Source organism: Gallus gallus, chromosome 17 (genome assembly GCF_016699485.2).
Source record: "Gallus gallus isolate bGalGal1 chromosome 17, bGalGal1.mat.broiler.GRCg7b, whole genome shotgun sequence".
Taxonomy (NCBI): Eukaryota; Metazoa; Chordata; class Aves; order Galliformes; family Phasianidae; genus Gallus; species Gallus gallus.
In genome coordinates, this window is record NC_052548.1 from 600,621 (window position 1) to 606,708 (window position 6,088).

Here is a 6,088-nt window from a genome sequence, read left to right on the forward strand (position 1 = left end):
TGTTAGGAGCTAAAATTTCTAGTACAAGAGAAAGGAAAAGAAACGCTACTAGGAAAAAAATACAGTGCAAAGAAATGAACAGCAAAAAAAAAAGAAAAAGAGCACCAAACTGAAAAAAGAACAAAAAACCCCACGCACATCAAAGAAAGCCAACAACAATAAATGAAACAACAACAAACACCAAATTCAAAAACAAGCAACCAACGATAACAGAACAGAATACACTCTCACGGAAAAGCAAAGATGACAACAGAGTCTGGAAGAGGCAAAAACTCAGCATCTAGGCCTGGGAAGATGACATAGAACAATCTACATACACCAATGCCGAGAAAATGGGGCAATAGGCCCGCGTGGATCCAGCCAGCTGGAGAAAAAGCCACAAGAGCACCACAAGGGAAGAGGCAAGGAGGCCCAGGAGGCGTGACCCACCTGGGAAACTCCAAGGAGCTGCAAATGCATCAAGCACGGCAGGAAAGCCCAGAGAGGAGGCTGCAGTTCAAGAAGCCAGAAAGGAACAGACAGAACAGAACAATCAAGGGAGAGAGCACATCAGGTAAGTGAAGGCAAAGGAAGAGCAAGGCCGGGGCAAGGGGACAAGGAAGGCAAAGCCAGGTAAGGCAACCAAGAATGAAGAGCAAGGGAGAAACTCCAAGCAAAGCCAAGAACCATCCTCTGAAAAGGCAAGGAATGCTCTCCTCTGGGAGGAAGAAGCTAATGCAAAGAAAGAAACAGCTAAGACAAAGAGCCAACAAAACAGACACAAAGACAATGGAAAGCAAAGCAAAAGGCGCACTACTGAAAAGCAATAGGAGGAAAAACAACCAAGCAAGGAAAACAAAGCAAACAAAACAAGGTCACCATCTCGTATTCCATTCATTTCCTTTACTCGTGTACAGCATGGCAAGCAAAGAAACCAAACACAGTAAATAGACAGCAACTCTCATCACACAATATCTGGCTGCCACAGGACTTGCAAGGAGTGACACCAAGTTTCTCTCTCTAGTCAGCACACAGAAGTTACTTCGGCTGCCTTTGCAGGAGAAGAGAGCCATCTCTTGCCATGCAGGGAGGGAGGACGTGTGTATTTCTAGCATCAAGTTACATGTGGTCAAGTCAGGTGATGACATACCTGCTCCCAGCCTGAATCGTCCACCCTTCCTTAACGCTGTCACTGAAAGCTTGCTGCTACTGTGTTAGCTGATTCTTGCCAGCATTCCCTCCTGATGAGTTTCACATACATCAGGGCTTGGACAAGTCTTACTGACGAGGGCATCAAAATTGGCATCTGGCCGCAGTGATCTTCTGGACACTAGCTTTTCATTACACGTGAAGCAATCTTTCCTGCAAGATATGAAGAAGGAGAGAGAACAATGCTCAGTCTGTGGCAAAAAGAGAAGCGTGTGTCCCAACACTACCACTGTTAGAGAAAGCACTCCTCATGACTCAAGTTTTACAGAAAAGCTGGAACGAGGCTGCTCAGCTACTTGATCTGGCTGTTCAAAGAGATTTAAAAAAACAAACAAAACAAAACAACCAAACATGCATCTCTTGCATCAGATTCAAAGGTGTGCTGATTCCAAGTGTGTTGAAGCAGTCTGTTTTTAGAGTGCCTGTAATATAGAGTATTATAGTCTGTCTTTAGAGTTCTATAATATGGAGTACTATAGAAGTCCTACTCTGCACATTATTTTTGCCCTTAATCCAATGGCAGGATTTGCACTGAGAAAGGAGGCATTTCTGATGCAGATTACAATGATGGCACAGTCCTTCATAGGACCCGTAGGATGAAACAAAGATTCAGAAACCCACTCTGGAATTCAGGCACTCATTACTGGGAAAACTCAAGCACAGTCTTGTCCTTCCTAACGTTTTGTTCTCAGTTAATTAATATGTTAGGCTCACCTGTCGTTTTTTTCTCCTGTAAAACAAAGAGGTGTCACTTGCTTAAACGCCACTGATTACTTTATGGACAACAGTGTTCTTGTTTCTTCCTAATGACAAGGGTATTTTTGCTAATTGCTCAGCAGAATTTCCACAGGCGCAGTGTGCTTCAACTAAGTGTGACCTCCGAACACAGGCAGCCACCATCATCAGAAATTAATACTTACAATGACTGCCTTAACTGTTTTTGCTGAGCCTTAATTGTTTTTGCTGAGCCTTAATTGTTTTTGCCTTTGAGAAAACAGGAACTTGCAGTTGAACAAGACAAGAAAAGCACTCTGTACTTCATTGTACTCTTCATTTTCCTCTTGCCCCACTGATAACTACAGAAGGCAAACATGGGTAGCTTGGCCTTGAATGCCTCCAGGGATGGGACACCCACAGCCTCTCCAGCCTGTCCAGGTCCCTCTGGATGGCTTCCCTTCCTTCCAGGACTATCGACTGCACTGCCAGTTTGTATCATCTGCAAACTTGCTGAGGGTGCACTCGATGCCATTGTCTGTGTCACTGATGAAGATGCTGAGGAGCACAGGTCCCAAGACCAACCCCTGAGGGACACTGCTTGTGATCAGCCTCCACCCTGGCACAAAACCATTCGTCACAACCCTTTGGCTGTGTCCAGCCAGCCAAATCCTACTCCACTGAACAGTCCATCCTTCCAATCTATACCTCTTTAATTTAGAGAGAAGGATGTGCTGAGGGACCATGTCAAAGGCTCTGTAGAAGTCCAGGTAGATGATATCCACCACCCTTCCCCCGTCGACCAAAGCCATCACTCCACTACAGAAGGCCACCAGATTGGTCAGGCACAATCTGCTCTTGGTGAAGCCATGCTGGCTGTCTCGGATCTCTTTGTCTCATGTGTGCCTTAACATAGCTCCTAGGAGGATCTGCTCCATGATCTTCCCAGGCACAGAGGTGAGGCTCACCAGCCTGTAGTTCCCCGGTTCCTCCTTCCTACCTTTCTTAAAAGTTCCCAGGATCCTGTTGTGATTCATCCACACGCAGACATTCTGGAAGACAAGCATCTGAGACTGGCCAAAAGTGGAACAGGACGACTGTTTGCTGAGGGCTTATCTTGCAAAAAACATTTTAAACATTTTTCATTTTTCCAAATATCAGTTCAGCCTCCCACTTCTTTCTCTAAAGCAGATAATAACATTTATGTCTGACCCTGAAATTCCAAGTGAAATGAATTATACACCCAGTGGTGTGAGCTGCCCAGAACAATCACTGAAAGACTATTCGGCCTTCTTAAAGGACACAGGGACCATCAAGTCCAACCCCTGGCTCCCCAAAGGACCACCCAAACTCAAACCCTGTGCCCAGGGCACACTGCCAGCTCAGATTCAAGTTGTCAGCAACCACAACGCCCAGATCCCTCCCTTTTGGCAGGGCTGATCTCCAGCCCCTCGCCCCCCCACGCTGTACGTACAGCCAGGGCTGCCGCATCCCAGGTGCAGAACGCAGCGCTTGCTCTTCTTCGTGCAGATGGGGACCACCCTCACATTTCTCCACATCTTGCTGCAAGGCCTCTCAACCCCCAAGGCAGTCAACATTCCTCCCAGCTTCACAGCAACCACAAACTTACTTCATACAACGGCCACATCTTGACTGGAACCAACAGAGAAAGCATTACAGAGAAATGGCCTTCTAATGGACCCCGCAGAATTCCACTGCTGACCAGAAGGGCAGCTGTCAGGCCATGGCTTCCCCTCGTCCCACACAGCCATCTTGTACTTGACATGGGACATTCTTACCGTCACATCGCCACGGCCTTACGATGTCATGAGCCACCGCCCTGACAACCGCTAGAAATACGGGAACCCTGACAACAGAACACCAGCTGAGATGCAAGCCAGTGCAACCAAGGCAGGCCTGCTTTGGAAGGCCAACATTCTAACTGGAAAAAATGCTCTCCTGCACTACTTACTTTGGTGCATTCTTTGCAATGCCACGGAGCTCAGTCTGCAACACAGGCAGACACTGCACTGAGCAGAATACAGTCACGTGGAAATGCCCATTTGCATTTCTTTCTTTTTTAAGCACGTTGCCAACCAAGAAAAAGCCTCCTGTGGGATACAAATAAATTCGGCCTCAGGAGTCCTCTCCTTAGAGACTCTGCACAGCGCACTCTGGGGCTCTAAAGGGTCTCTTGCCAAAAGCAAAGCAGCCAGTCACACTCACATGAGTTCAGGGTGCCTTCGGAGCTCAGAGAGCTTCAGCACTTCAGTCCTGCGAGAAGAACTCCATCTGCAGCTTAAAACCACGGCTTGATGCAGGTTCTTCAGAGGAAAGTGACTGAACTTGGATTAGTGGAGGTGAAGCCTGAGCCAGCAGTTCTCCAAACTGCCTGGACGCACTTCTCTGCCTGAAAAATAGATAACCTCATTGCACGTACTGCGAAAAGACAGCTAGACACCGTACCGTTCTGTACACTTGCACTGCGTTTGCAAGGATCTGACAAGGAAAAAATTGGTTTCTTCTGCAGCTAGCCAAAACAGGGGCTTCTTGGAGAGAGCAACAGCATGCACACACTGCCTGCAAGCCCCCTGGCATCCTTCTGCTGTGCTTATGGAGCACCTGGAGCAAGCAGGCACTGACTGCATCGCTCGTGGGGGCTACCACTGCTCAGATAACAACCGAGGGCGTGAAGAAATGTGGCAGGAGGAGCAGTGCATTCATAACGCAGCAACAAAGACTGGAGCACTGCTCAGACAGGTAGCAGAGCTCCTTCATTAGTGGTCACTGTTAACCCCATCCAGTCAGTGCTGAGCAAAATGAGGACTCTGCAAACTGCAGGTAATATTTCCTGCTGGCTCAGCTATAGTCATTTATGCAGCTTTTAGGGTGGTTTGGTGTTTTTTCTTTCTTTTTCTGTTCCTTGCTTTTGGTGAGATGCTAATAATTCGTGCAAACTCCCCCATACACAACCAATCTCCATCAGATGATGAGATAAGCCCCACTTCTAGCTATACACTGTTAAAACGTGAAAATAAATCTGTTCAGAGATTTTGCGATGCATATGCATGCAACAAGAAAAGCAGAGGCAGGGAAAAGAAGAGCTGGCTTGCATGGCAGCAGGCGAGCAATGAACCAGGGAAAAACACTTGGCTGTAACATTCCACACCCGTCTCTCATCCCACCTAAGACCCAGAACACAACAACTTCAAAGTAATACTCTAACTGATCCCTACTGTATTGAGCCTCTAGACTGTCTCTGCTTCTCTGCTTCTGTAATTTAAGCTTCTTTTGTATCGCTGTTCAGCAGGCAAACCTCACCCTAAGAAGACAATACGCAAACTATGGGTGGAGTATGTATGTAGCCAAATCAGTAAAAATGCGTTTGATATGAGACAACAAACAGATGTGAGACGATGCTGTCTGAAATGGACCCATACTGACTTGAATATACGCACCAAAACACTAGAAATCACGTTTTACCATATTGGAGTCTTTCCTGTTCCATCACTTAAGCTGTGTACAAAGCTCTGGGATGTCCCGTGAACCAGCAGGCACCTGCAGCCCTATCCCTTGGCATTACGCACAGGAAAAGAAATGGCACAGCATGATAGCTTATCCCTTAGTTCACTTAAAGAAAAGCAAGCATATCCTGAATTACTGACAATCACCAAGCTTGAGCACCTTACGGATCAGGATGTGACATTGCAGCTCTTCTCTCCAGCAACCAGAAGAGACAAATAGCAGGGGAATCATTGATTCAAAGGTCTGCAAGAGAAATACTCACCTATGGAGAGCAGGAGACAAATCCAGCCTAGTTCAGGTGCAGCTGAAAGCTGTCGTCAGCCAAAGCCTCAGCAGTTCACCAGAATGCAAACAAAGCTATTCTTCGTCCGTTCATTTTTAAGTTTTTTAAGTTAAACACAATGCCTGCCATTAAAAAAATAAAAACAACAAAAATAATCCTAAGTGGCTTTTGTTGGAATCAAAAAACAGGAGAAAAATCACTTGGAAATCACAGAAACGAGGTGGAATGACTCACACAGCTGGAGTTGCTGTGATGGATGGCTAGCGACTTTTCAAAAGAGAGAGGCAAGGCAGGAAAGGCAGTGGTGCAGCCCTCTACGTTAAGAAAGAATGGGAATGGCTGGAGATGAAGGATGGCGATGATAGGGTTGAGAGCTTC

At 46.6% G+C, this 6,088-nt stretch overlaps 1 long non-coding RNA gene across 4 annotated transcripts; it reads right to left on the minus strand.

Annotated features, from left to right (window-relative positions):
* Positions 1–1,155: 1,155 nt before the first annotated feature.
* On the minus strand, positions 1,156–5,832 carry LOC121107038. 4 transcript variants are annotated; one of them, XR_005840342.1, is made up of 6 exons: positions 4,129–4,399; positions 3,875–4,013; positions 3,702–3,769; positions 3,377–3,555; positions 2,903–3,018; positions 1,156–1,341 (listed from the first exon to the last, which is right to left on the minus strand). It is a non-coding gene; the product is annotated as an uncharacterized LOC121107038 (long non-coding RNA). The 4 variants fall into 4 exon arrangements; XR_005840340.1 differs by adding an exon at positions 5,690–5,832 and having other exon boundaries at positions 3,377–4,013; positions 4,129–4,312; XR_005840341.1 differs by having other exon boundaries at positions 3,377–3,769; positions 4,129–4,397.
* Between the last annotated feature and the right edge of the window lie 256 nt (positions 5,833–6,088).